Consider the following 13469-nt stretch of genomic DNA (forward strand, 5'->3'; position numbering starts at 1 on the left):
TGGGTTTGTATGGCATCAAAGGAAATGCATCAGGAAAGGGCGTGTGGGGGTGGGTGGGGGGCGTGGGAGGTCTGGTAGGATGTGCGGTCAGTCGCTTAGTCTCTTTAGAACATGCAACAAGTCTAGGCTGGATGTGATGCTAGAACGAGCATATTTCCGTTCAAAATGGACCTGACGCTATTCATGCCTTCTCTTTCTCTGTATGGGTGAATCATGCACACAAGAACATATGAAACTGCCTTATACTGAGGGCCAGTATTGTCTACAGTGCACTGACTGGCAGTGGCTCTCCAGGATCTCCTATAAAGGGTCTTTCTCAGCTCTAATTGGAGTTACCAGAGATTGGAGCTGGGTAACTCCAATGTACTCCTGAGCTATGGCCTATTGTAACAAGGGAACCTCCCTGAACAGGGACTTGAACCTTAGACCTTCAGATTAAAAGCCTGATGCTCTGGCAACAGATGTATTTAGGCTCTATATTCTTTTAATGGTGATTGCTCAACACCCCTTTAATCCCTTTGTAATATTCAAAATTAGGATAGTCAAAGGGTTGTTCTTATCCAGCCCCTCAAGGATTTGTACCTTTGTCAGTGGCTGGGAATACAGAATGAGTTGAGTAAGGGTACAATCCTGCATGTCGCGTGTATGCCACATGCATTCTACCCTGCATGGTTTCCACGCACGTGTAAATCCACTCCACTGTGTTTTCCCTCTGCATGGCTCTTGAGTGGTGATAAATAGTTGATCCAGAAGTGAATAGACCGTATCCTGGTCATTTTACTCCAGTTTAAGTATGGAGACTGATTAGTAGGGGAGTTGTGCAGAAGGCAGCATGATCCAGTCTTTAAAGCAGGCAGATCTGGCAATTGCTGTCTGTCTGTAGGCAGTTCAAGACATTTCTGTTCTCTTTGCCTCAGTTTTCACATCTGTAAACCAGAAATTGCATTAGCATGGCTCTTCTTTGTATCGATCTTAGGGCATGCCTGTATAGGTTTTCCAAGAATGAAGTATACACTGTTTTCCACTATGGGATTTATGATCCCTGCAAGGCACACATGCATCTATGCAGACCTGCCTACCTGTCTGCATGACAGTAATGGGAAATAACAAGCTGCCTTTGGCCAGAGCAGTCCACATACCCTCCCCCCCCCCGAACCAGGAGCAGTGCTGGTACAGGAAACTCCTTATCTAACCATCTTTTCTCAGGCACTGTTTCCTGTACTTCCCAAAGCACTAACATGTCAAACCAAGTGTGCAGGATGCTGCCATCCAACCATACTCTTCAAAAGCTTAGAAAGAGGAATTCTGTAGGGGTGTATTCTTGGAAGAATCCCATTTTAGTCCACATTGGCCTTGCAACAAAAAAGGAGAGCGCTTGCTATGAATGTTGCTTATGAAGCCATGGTTCCATAAAGTTACCTTTTCCATTGTACAGTCAGTGCAGATCTGGAAAGTTGTATTTCTTTACTGTTGTTGCTCATTCTACGGCAGCTTCTTGAAATAAAAGCCCCTTGTTGTTAGATGCAGAACACACAGTCCCTGGCTCAAAGGATTTAATGGCACATTCTTGCACCGAGTCAAAAGAGTACAACTTTGTTCACATGAGCATACAAAACTTCAATCACTGTAGATGCTGGATTCCTTAATAAAACTGGGATACTAAACAATCTGCTCTAAGATGGAAGAACTGTGCTCAGTTTGCTTGAAACATGTGCTAAAGAGACCAGGAGGGGGCATGTCTCACTTGGATCCTGCTCTGGAACATCAGGTAGACTTTTGGTGGCTTTTATGATGTTGACTTTAAACTTCTAAATCCCTAAAATGCTTGGCCCCTATGGACTTCATCAGCTGTGGTGGCACAGCGGGGAAGCAGATTGCCTAGAGTGCAAGAGGCTGTTAGTTCGAATCCCCAGACTGCGTCTAGTAAAAACATCTGTAGTCACCTATATTGGGCAGCCGTGATATAGGGAGGTGCTGAAAGGCACCATCTCATACTGCGCAGGAGGAGGCACTGGTAAACCACTCCTGTATTCTACCAAGAAAATAATATAGAGTGTGATCACTAGGAATTGACACTGACTCTACAGCACAATCTTTCCTTTTCCTATGGACTTCAAGGTGTATTCACACCTACATTCGCACAGCAGTCATCTGTTTCCATATAAGTCAAGCAATTTGCTATTGGTTAATGTCCATGCCACCAGTGAAGGCCGTGTTCATCACCGTAATGCCCGGGGGCCAGTGGCAACCCCCATCAACCCTAAGTGCGGCTCCCTAACTGTTTGTTGGTCCTGTGTGAAGCTTTGGCTAAAGCTGAATCTGCTGCACAGTGCCCCTGGCACCCGGCGGAGGCAACCATTTGCACCAAGCAATGCTTCACTTTGCCCAGCACCAGTCAACCACCCCCTTATGGTATCAAAGGGGGCTCCTTTAAGGAAAATAGAACTCTCTTGAGCCCCTGTGTCATCTTGGAAGGCGTGCACAGAGTACTAGGAAGTGTAGCCCTTCCCAGTGCTTTCCTCTTAGAGCTCTTAAGAGAGGGCTCCATCTCTTAAAGGGCCCTCCCAGTACTGAGAAAAGCACAGTACTGTGCGGAGGTTAGCACAGTGGGCAATGGCAGTGAAGGGTGTGTTGTTGCTGTTTTGCCAACATGGCCCCCATTTGAAAATGGTGAAGATCACTGATTTCAAGGATGAAAAATTGTTCTTCCTCTTTGCTTTGCTCCCATGCCCTGAAAAATTAGCCCCTATTCTGTATTCCTTTGCTTGGAGAAAAGGTGTATGGAAGATGCTGCCCTTGAAAGACATCCTCTCTGCCAAACTGAGTGTTGTTCACCTATTGCTGCTTGATAGGCAATGAAGGCAGCTCTGGAGTACAGTGAAAGTGCTGCTTTTACTCCTGGGCAAAAGCTCTTGCATAGTACTCCTCAGCTGCCTTCATTGTCCTTCAAGCAATGATAGGTGAACTCTTCTCAACTGGATCTGAAACTGGCCTTGGGGAAACTGAGCTATTTCCTCCCCCTCCCACCCCCAGATTGAAAAATAACTCTGTCTGTGTGGAGCCCAATTCCAAACTTGAATCCCATTCAACACCCAATACTGTCATTGGGAACATGAAGGGGTAAACAAGAATGCCTCCCCTTAACACCCCCAAGTGCCTCATATCCTGCCATTGTGCCCTCTTCCCTTATACTTGGCCTAGCAGCAGTGATGACAGAGAGGTGTCAATGCAGGCATCTAGTGGAGGCCTCTATTTCCCCGCGTTTCTAACACCTGGGATATTGTCTTTGCTATGAAGCATGCTGAAGGCTCCCGGAAGGGATTGTAATCTGAGCTGAAGAAAAACTTTGGTAGGAAATTGACCCTTCTTTATAATGGAGGTGTGCTGAGTTGGATAAATTCATATTCTGATCAGTGCTGGATTTAGATGCAATCTAAATAAACTATATCTTAGGGCGTCAAATTAAGGGGCCTCTGAATACCAAAGAATAACTACATTCCAAGTTTTACATAGTTGGTTGTGGGGGAAAGGGAAAAAAGACTCTGTTTTACACATTATTGTTCCGATAAGACAAGACAAATATATATTTATATTCCAGCAACTGTGGTTTCACATATCCGCAGTGAGGTTTTAGAGACCTGGTTTCCAAATCTATGGCTGCAAAAATAGTCAATTCCCACCTATCTGCCATTTCAGAGCCACTGGAAATTACTTCTGGAGTCATTTCCAGTCTGGAGGCAGCATGGAGCCATTTTGTGGCTTTCAGAAAAGTAAAACTCTGGCAATTTGTTGCTAAAATTGGAGGATTGGGGAGTTTGTGGGGGTGCACTGTTGGAGACCTGGAGAGCAAGGTAAAATATGCTCCCCCCTGATTTTTAACCTTTGGGTGTGTGTTTGTGTGTGTGTAGTAACCTAACCCTTAGATTCCCAGGGTTTCATTATTTGTGGTTTTCGTATTCGCACCTATAGGCGAGAACGCAGCCCTCATTTTTATTTTTACTAAATGTATATACCGCCTTTCATTAAAAACAATCACAAGGCGGTTCACATAGAAAAAATTAAAACAGGACTATAAAAATTACACAATTAAAATATTATGCTAAAATATAAAAACGGATCTAATTAAAAGTTTTTAAAATACATACATAAACATAACCATACATATTAAGGGGCCCCATGAATAATGAGGGCCACCTGTATAATTATTTATCATATTGAGTTTATAAAGCTATGCAGAAATAATTGTAAGTTACATTGAAATTTTATTAGTCCTGTGTCTGGTTTAGACTAACACCTGCCATAACAGTTACAGGCAGCATTCACCTCTTCAAATGAATAATAGGAACATAGGAAGCTGTCATACTGAGTCAGACCATAGGTCCATCTAGCTCAGTATTGTCTACACAAACTAGCAGCAGCTTCTCCAAGGTTGCAGGCAGGAATCTCTCTCAGCCCTATCTTGAAGATGCCAGGGAGGGTACTTGGAACATTTTGCTCTTTCCAGAGCGGCTCCATCCCCTAAGGGGAGTATCTTACAGTGCTCACATGTAGTCTCCCATTCAAATGCAACCAGGACAGACCCTGCTTAGCTAAGGGGACAAGTCATGCTTGCTACTACAAAACTTGTCTTAAGGAGGCAATTATTAGACTGCTTCTGAAGAAGCCTACCTTGGATCCCTCGGACTTGAACAACTACAGGCCTGTCTCCAACCTTCCGTGGCTGGGCAAGGTAATTGAGAAGTTGGTGGCCTCCCAGCTCCAGACAGTCTTGGAGGAAACGGATTATCTAGACCCATTTCAAACTGGCTTCTGGGCTGGCTATGGGGTGGAGACTGCCTTGGTTGGTCGGATGGATGATCTCCAACTGGCAACTGACAGAGGAAGTGTGACTCTGTTGGTCCTTCTGGACCTCTCGGCGGCTTTCGATATTATCGACCATAGTAGCCTTCTGGAGTGTCTGAGGGGGTTGGGAGTGGCAGGCACTGCACTGCAGTGGTTCCGCTCCTACCTCTTGGGCAGGTTCCAGATGGTGTCCCTTGGAGACTGCTGTTCTTCAAAATCTGAACTTTTGTATGGTGTTCCCCAGGGCTCCATATTGTCTCCAATGTTGTTTAATATCTGCATGAAACCGCTGGGAGAGATCATCAGGAGAGTTGGTGCAGGGTGCTATCAGTATGCTGATGACACCCAAATCTATTTCTCCATGTCAGCATCATCGGGAGAGGGCATAACCTCCCTAAATGCCTGCCTGGAGTCGGTGATCGGCTGGATGAGGGATAACAAACTGAGACTGAATCTGGCTAAGACGGAGGTACTCATTGTGCGGGGTCGGAACTTGAGAGATGATTTTGATCTGCCTGTTCTGGATGGGGTCACACTTCCCCAGAAGGAAGAGGTATGCAGTCTGGGGGTGCTTCTGGATTCGAGCCTTTCCCTGGTGTCCCAGGTTGAGGCACTGGCCAGAAGTGCCTTCTATCAGCTTCGGCTGCGTCTGTTTCTTGAGGTGAAGGACCTCAAAACAGTGGTACATCTGCTGGTAACCTCCAGACTGGATTATTGTAATGCGCTCTATGTGGGGCTGCCCTTGTACGTAGTCCAGAAACTACAGCTGGTCCAGAATGCGGCAGCCAGGCTGGTTTCTGGGTCATCTCGGAGAGACCATGTAACTCCTGCACTGAAGGAGCTACACTGGCTGCCGATATGTTTCCAGGCAAAATACAAGGTGCTGATTATAACCTATAAAGCCCTAAACAGTTTGGGCCCTGAGTATTTAAGGGAACGCCTTCTTCAGCATGAACCCCACCGCCCACTGAGATCTGCTGGAGAGGTCCGTCTGCAGCTGCCACCAGCTCGTCTGGTGGCCACTCAGGGACGGGCCTTCTCCGCTGCTGCCCCGAGGCTTTGGAATGCGCTCCCTAGTGAAATAAGAGCCTCCCCATCTCTGACAGCTTTTAAAAAGTCTTTTAAAACACATTTCTTCACGCAGGTTTTTAATTAATGTTGTTTTAATGGTTTTAATGCTGTTTTAATATATATTATTTTAAACTTTTTAAATTGTTGTAATGTTTGTGTCCCGTCCCCACTCACCCCCACCCAATTTTTGTCTTAATGAATGTTTTACTTTGTTTTTGTTCTGTTGTAAACCGCCCAGAGATGTAAGTCTTGGGTGGTATAAAAATGTATTAATAAATAATAAATAAATAAATACCAAACACCAGCTCTCCTCTCCTGTTGCTGTAACAATGACCAGTGTGGTGAAGAGGTGGTGGTGAGTGACACACTGGGGTGGAACTTCTGACCCATTTTGTGATGACCGGTCATTAAGGATGTGTGTGTATGTGCCCCGTGACCACCACCAAAACAAAGGATGGAAACTCCAGCTGCAGCAACTCCCCCCACCCCGCTCTGCTACTGGAGGGAATAGCCTGCTAATCAAGGCTGTTCCCTCACCTCGTTGCTTTGGGTGCCCTGCATCACTGCCTCCCCAGGTCAGACATAAAAGGGCAAAAGAGACGTGTGTGGAGGAAGCCGGAGCAGGAAGTTCCCTGCCTTCACACAGATTGGCTGCCTCTTTTCTTTTTAAAAAGTTATCTTTTACCAGCCATGGGCTGTCTTCTTTTCTTTGGGTGGGTGTGTGTGGAAGGGGTGCTGGATACTGCTAGATTTGAGTGGCTCAAATCACTCTGTGTGTAGGTCCATTGGAAATAATGGCCTTACTCCTGTGTAACACCCACTGCATGGATTTTCCAACTAGGATCCTTGCCCGCGCTCCCGCCCCACCAAGTCCTAGATGGCAGCAGCTGCCACTGGCCTCAGCATGTCATAATCTGGCCCTGATTCTGATCCAGGTAATTACAAGCTGGCAACATCCAAGGGAGTGAACATTCTTGCTCAAACTAAACATGGTTATGCTACGAATCCATTGTGATACTGGGGCAACCTGAACCCTAGTTCCAGCTGTTAACCACCAGTAAGGAAAGCATCTGTGGAGACGCTCTCCTTCCCTATGTTTGCCCTTTTAAAAAGGAGATGGAAGCCTCAGCCCCTGCGTAGAGGGACCACAAAACCTGCATGTCAGAAATAGTGTGGTTTGGAAGGCTGATTGCTGGCTTGGTTGAATTTGTGTGCATGCCCAATTTGGCTGGGTGCCCTCAACAAGCAGATTCCCAGCAAGTGTGGGGAATCAGTGGCAGAAGGATCATTACAAATTTATAAATTGTCAAGTATAATTAAACACTGAGAGCAAAGTGAAAATGAATGGGAAAGGTCATCATCAGAGAGCCAGGAAAGAAGATGCTAAAATCAACACTTAATGTAATCTTTTGGGGGAAGAGATTTTAGGCCAAACTACACATTACGACGACGCATATTTATATACCCCTTTCCAACACAAAGTTCCCAAAGCAGTTTACCTCGAAATAAAGTGGCTCCCTGTCCCCAAATGGCTCACAATCTAAAAAGGAAATGTAGGATAGACACCAGGAACAGCCACTGGAGGGATGCTGTGCTGGGGATGGATAGGGACAGTTTCTCTCCCTCTGCTAAATAAGAGAATCACCAATTTTAAAAGGTGTCTCTTTGCTCAGTTAGCAGATTACCTTGCTTCAGCAACTTGGTCTCTAAAACAGCAAAAATTATGGTGGTACCAAGGATCAACTCCTCTATTCTCCCCTGCCTCAGTTTTGATCCATGGACTCCCTCCATGCTGTTTGTAGCTGCTATTGAGCGGGGGGGGGGGAGCAAGCATTGAAGGGCTAATATGGTGCTTGATATAATATGTAGTTTGGCCCTCTGTATATTGTATGCATGCATAATTTTGTGCAGGTAAAAAGTTCCCAGCATGATGTCTCTTTGTCCGTCTTGGAGTATGTCAAAGAAACCAAAGATGTGTCACCTTGCTTGCTTCAATTCCCACCCTCCACTACCAGCCTGGGACTTAGCTTTTGGAATGGAGGAAGTTATGCTTTTCTGATGTGATGCCCCCACCATCCAGAAACTGTGGGGAAGCAATGTGTTCTCAGCCTTCCACACTTTGCTTGGTGAATTGCAGTTAGGGCTTCATTGGGATTAGACAAAATTAGACACTTGAATTTACAAGCATTAGACTGGGAATCCAGATTTTCAGTCCCATGGGTGTACTAGAGAAACAGAATCCCACTGAGGATTAGCAGTCCTACTTGCCAGATACCATCATAACTATAGCCCTGTTCAGGCATTGTTGTACATGTATTTGTACATGTGTTGTATGAATAACTGTACATTCATTCATTTAAAAAATGAGCCTGGGTACAGGGCTCTTCAAATGCAGGTTGTACTGCTGGACGTGTGTTGAACATAATGTGTGAATTGACTGAACATGCATATGGACTTGTATGTGGGTACATTGTACATGAGCTACCTAATGGCACAGCAGGGAAATGGCTTAATTAGCAAGCCAGAAGTTGCCGGTTCGAAGCCCTTCTGGTATGTTTCCCAGACTACGGGAAACACCAATATTGGGCAGCAGTAATATAGGAAGATGCTGAAAGGCATCATCTCATACTGCGCAGGAGATGGCAATGGTAAAACCCTCCTGTGTTTTACCAGAGAAAACCACAGGGCTCTGTGGTTGCCAGGAGTCAACATTGACTCTATGGCACACATTGTACACAGATTGTACTGCATTGAACATAATGTATGGATATGGCTTTAAGGCTCTGATATCGTCCCTATAGTAGGCTTGAGCCTGTTGCGGAGATACTACCAGGCAGAGGGCAGGCAAGATGTAAACAGTTACAGCAAGCAAAGATCGGCATATTGAAACTGCAAGAGAGGGACTGAGGTTAAGGGCATTGGTTAATAATGAAGTACACTCTCTTAACTCCTGGAATTTCGAAGTGCCTTGTTAGTTTCTGCAATGTTTTTAGAAAGTATGTACTTTCTCTATACTCACAAGTGCTAAGCAAATGTTTTTGTTTTTTTAAATGGCAAACCGAGATTTTAACTAACCGAAATCACTAGTTTTGAACTCCTAATGGGTAGCCATTCAGCTACTTTGATCTGTTCTACCATAGGGTTGTTGAATAAGCAGCAGCATGTTTGCTGGTAGAATATTGCAACATGAAGGGGCAGGAGGTAGAAATGAAATATTAACTGAAAGACTGATGTCACCAGGGGAGCTGCTGAGAGCCTGAACTTCCCCCACCCCCCCAGGATGGAAAGGGTGTGAGTTACACAATAAAGACAATACTATTTGCATAGGGCAGCTGAGGATTGATAGCTAAGCTGCTAAATTCATGTCATGGAATGCAAGGAGGATAAATGTCAATAATCCTATTAAGAACCAAGGTGGGGGTAAACCCTTGGTAAGCTTCATTGCAAACTAGAGTTTAAAACTAAGCCAGAGTTCAAGTTATCAAAGTGGGACATGGCAGGAAGGCATGCCAAGGGAGCAATCTGAGGCAATTCTGTAGCAGAAGAATAGCTTCCTTTCCTCACCTCCACTCTTGAGGCTAAATGGGCATTGCTTTCCAATATGTTTATTAGGAGTAATAAGAGGCACCCTTTGGACCGGACCTCTAGGTGGAAGTCCGGTCCCCCACACCTCCTGGGGCCCCCCAATCCTCCCTTAAATGTCATGGGTGGCCACACAGCACAGGATGGCCAAGCACGACTGTGCCAAGAGACAGAGCAACTGAAGGAACTTGCTGGGGATGCAGAGGAGTAGGAGGCTCAGAGTGTGAGCCCAGGGCTGCTGCTGCTGCTTCGGGGCCTTCTGCCTGGCTTTCGGTAGTGGCGCCAGCGTGGTGGCTGCTGGTAAGCCATGTGCCACGCAGCCAGCCCCAGTCACACATGCTAGAGCTTAATTCCTTCTGGGACCAGGAGGCAGAAAGAGCTCTCGCGAGAGTGACCTTTGAATGCTCATGTGCTGGGGAATCAGTGCCCGTACACGGGGGTCAGCCATGAGGAGCACAGTTGCTGCTCTGCGGTGGGAGGTGGCAGGGTATGAGACAGGCCCAGATCATGGCTAGCAGCTAGTCCCTGTCCTCAACACCCTCTCCGGGGAGGCAGCCAGATGGCTTGGGCTAGGCAAAGAGGACTGGCCCACTTCCTTTTGGGCTCCAAACAGAGGGGAGAGCAAATAGACTGTCCATTCACAATCATCTTCAGGTTAGTGGGAAGTGTCTGATTCAGATTTTCTTCTAAAAATATCCCCCCCCCCAAATGCTTCGACCTTTCCTAGTGTGATGTGAAAAGGTAGTGCATAGCAGAACTGTCCATGCATAATGTGACAAAATGTGTCAGTGGGAAGTATCTGATTCAGAATTTATTCTTAGTGGGGGGAAAGTTTCCAGCTTTCCCTGAGCATGTTCTGGTGCAAAGATTAGTGCATTGCAGCTTATCCTGCAGTAGCAGCAGAGGAGGGGGAGCGGGGGCAAAAGGCCTTGAGGTCCAGGCTCAAAATTTCCAATTTTTGTCCAGGAGAGCCAGCGTGGTGTAGTGGTTAGAGTGCTGGACTAGGACCGGGAAGACCCGAGTTCAAATCCCCATTCAGCCATGAAACTGGCTGGGTACCTCTGGGCCAGTCACTTCTCTCTCAGCCTAACCTACTTCACAGGGTTGTTGTGAAAGAGAAACTCAAGTATATAGTACACCGTTCTGGGCTCCTTGGAGGAAGAGGGGGATATAAATGTTAAAAAATAATAATAATAATTACCTAGGTGCTTCTACAGCTGAGTTTTTCCCAACTTGGCCTTCATTATTCTCTTTATTTCGTCCTGCCTGTGGCCTTGTCTATCTCTTATTTATTAAAAAATTTTAAAACTGCTCTTCACTAAACTAAAAACTCAGTGTGGTTAACAAAACTGAAAAATGACAACATACAATACAGCAATAGAAATACAGTATTACAGAAGTTACAGGGCATAAGAGGGATAAACATCCAGCAGTGCCAATGGAACTTTTGCTTCCATGGACTTGTTAAACATACTGGAAAAGCTGAGCAAATATGTCTTTGGCACAGAAAAGACATAGGAATGGGCACCAAGTGAGCCTCTCTGGAGAGAGCTTTCCGCAAACAGGGAACCTCAATTGAGAAAGCTGGTGTGATATGTTAGGGCAGGTCTGCTCAACTTAGGTCCCCCAACTGTTTTTTAACTACAGCTCCCATAATCCCTAGCCACAGTGGCCAATAGCCAGGAATTATGGGATCTGTAGGCCATCATCTGTAGGAGGGCCGAAGTTGAGCAGCCCTGTGTTAGGGGTTCTGTCACACAAAGATCGCACCAAAGAAGGAGTAATGATTTTGCCAAAGACAGACAATATTCCCCAGCTTCTGTTGAAGCTCCTTTTTGTCTGCTCCCTGGCTCTGCCCCCTCTTAACCAGCAGGGTTCCTCTGTAAACACCATCCTCCTATGTCCCTTCTAAGGATGTGTCTCTAAACTGCCACATTCCTGCTGTATTATCATGTTGCAAAGACACACACAATGCTTGTATGTATTGTATGTCCCAGGACTGAGGGTTAAACCCCTCAGTTCCTTTAAGCAAGTGCTTTGCAAGAGCATGCTCTCTTTTTTTTAGTGTTGGAAAGCAGCAGGACTGTCCCCTCCCCATGGATTAAGGTGGGGCTACCACTCTGGTCCCTCCTGAAGCCCTGATTCAGTTTCCTCCAACACCCATGATTGTTGTTTGCCATGAAAAAGACCTCTAATTGGCGCCGGTTGGGGCTAGGGTTGAAGTCCCTCTCCTCCACACCTTGATCCAGATCCATCGGGTCTGACCAGCCTCTGTTTAACACATGTTTTTAAAGTAACATAGGGTTCAGCACTGAGTCCAAGCAGGTTTAACCCCACGACAGGGGTTAAACCTTGGCAACCTTGCTCAGATTTAAAGCCTGATTTGAGAATTCTTTTTTACTTCCAGGTTGTTTCCAAAACTTGGCAGCCTTCACTGGGGCCAAAGCAGATCAGACCATAAAGTCTAAAATATCTTTGTAAGGGCCCTTGGAGTCCATAGTCTTGATTACCCCATCCAGATGAACTTTCCCCAACCCTAAAGTATCTGGGTGGTGTTGGGTCCTGATTTTCAGCCCAGAAGTAGGTGTGCCAAAGGAAGGTACTATCTGTCCCACACTCCTCATCCTACAGATATTTCGGTGTAATATTACTATAATGTGCTTTGAGAGTTAGCAATGCGAAATCCTTTCTCCAGGTCTTGCCAGTTGGACAGTTTTTTATAGTGCAGTCTGCCTAGAAAAGTGCCTGAGGATCTAATAGAACATGACACACACAGAGAAAGAGAGCGATCATGGCATTCAATAGTTTGTTTCTCCAGAATGGGGAAAAAGAAGAATTCCACATGTGGAGGCAGCCAGCCAAGTTTGGGAGAGGACAGAACAAAACCCTCTGTGAAGATCTGTCAAAGCAGCAGCACAGGCGTCCTCAGCAGAGACATCTCCATCCAGTGCTGCTCATCCTGTTGCTTGTTTATGTCTCTGGAACCTAGGTTGGGATGAGTTGGCTGTTTTTTGCTCAACACCGAACTCCCCCCCCCCCCCAATTAAGGGATTAATTATTTTTAAAATACTTGGATGCCACTTTTCAACAACAAGAACAAAAAATAGTTCCTGAAGTGGTTTGCTTAGCAAAAGGTATGAGAAAATGGTTCCCTGTCCAGAAAGGACTTGCAGTGTAAAAAGAAGCAGTCCTGGTGTGCAGGGGCATAGCTAGGGGAGAGGGGCCCCATGTTCACCCCTCTCCCGGCGGCCCCTTGGGATGAGGGAGATAATGAAGAAAATGGGGAGGGGTGGAGGTCCCTCAGGAGCTGGGGGCCTGGATTCTTTGAACCCATCCGCTCAATTATAGCTACATCCCTGCTGGTGTGGGTCTGTAGTAGGAAGATGACACTTAAGATGACATTTACTTAACTGAGTAAATGAGCGGTGTAGGCACAATGTCAACACAGAGAGACTTGATGCTGACATTGGATAGGGAAAGTTGCTCTTTCCTGGCTTTAGCCACCCCTTTAGAAAGGTGTGTCTTGTCCAGCAAGCTGGGGTGATGCTTCTCTGAATTAGGGAAGGTGTATGTATTGCTTTCAAGAGATCCTCCAAGGTTGATTCACATGGCTTTTGATGCTTCCAAAGAAACATAATTCTGCAACAGTGCCTGCCCGCCGACCAGTGCTGCTATTAGTCAACCTTGGCGGCAGCAGCGGTGCTTCTCGCATAGCACTCATGGTTTGTTAGCCAGGATGTCAGCCATTTTCTCTGTAATCACAACAACCCTGTATGGTAGTAGTATCCATGAACTGGGGAGAACAGATTATCTGTGGAGCAAAAGCATTTTGCTTGAAACAGTCCTGAGAGGCAGCACTTCCATTGTTGATTCAACATCCAAAGCATATCCTCTTGGTCTGGTGCCCATGGGGTTTACTTTGGTTTCTTAAGGCTCTAGCAGTGGCCCTAGTGTTAAAGGTGCAGGTCACAATA

The 13469-nt window shown here is 46.0% G+C and overlaps 1 protein-coding gene across 2 annotated transcripts in view; it reads left to right on the forward strand.

Moving 5' to 3' along the window:
• The window catches only part of ETNK2 (ethanolamine kinase 2), a 28323-nt gene that overhangs the window by 478 nt on the left and 14376 nt on the right, over positions 1-13469 (forward strand). The gene's annotated exons all lie outside the window — the stretch shown is intronic.

This window comes from Hemicordylus capensis, chromosome 4, assembly GCF_027244095.1.
Source record: "Hemicordylus capensis ecotype Gifberg chromosome 4, rHemCap1.1.pri, whole genome shotgun sequence".
In the NCBI taxonomy this organism is placed as follows: Eukaryota; Metazoa; Chordata; class Lepidosauria; order Squamata; family Cordylidae; genus Hemicordylus; species Hemicordylus capensis.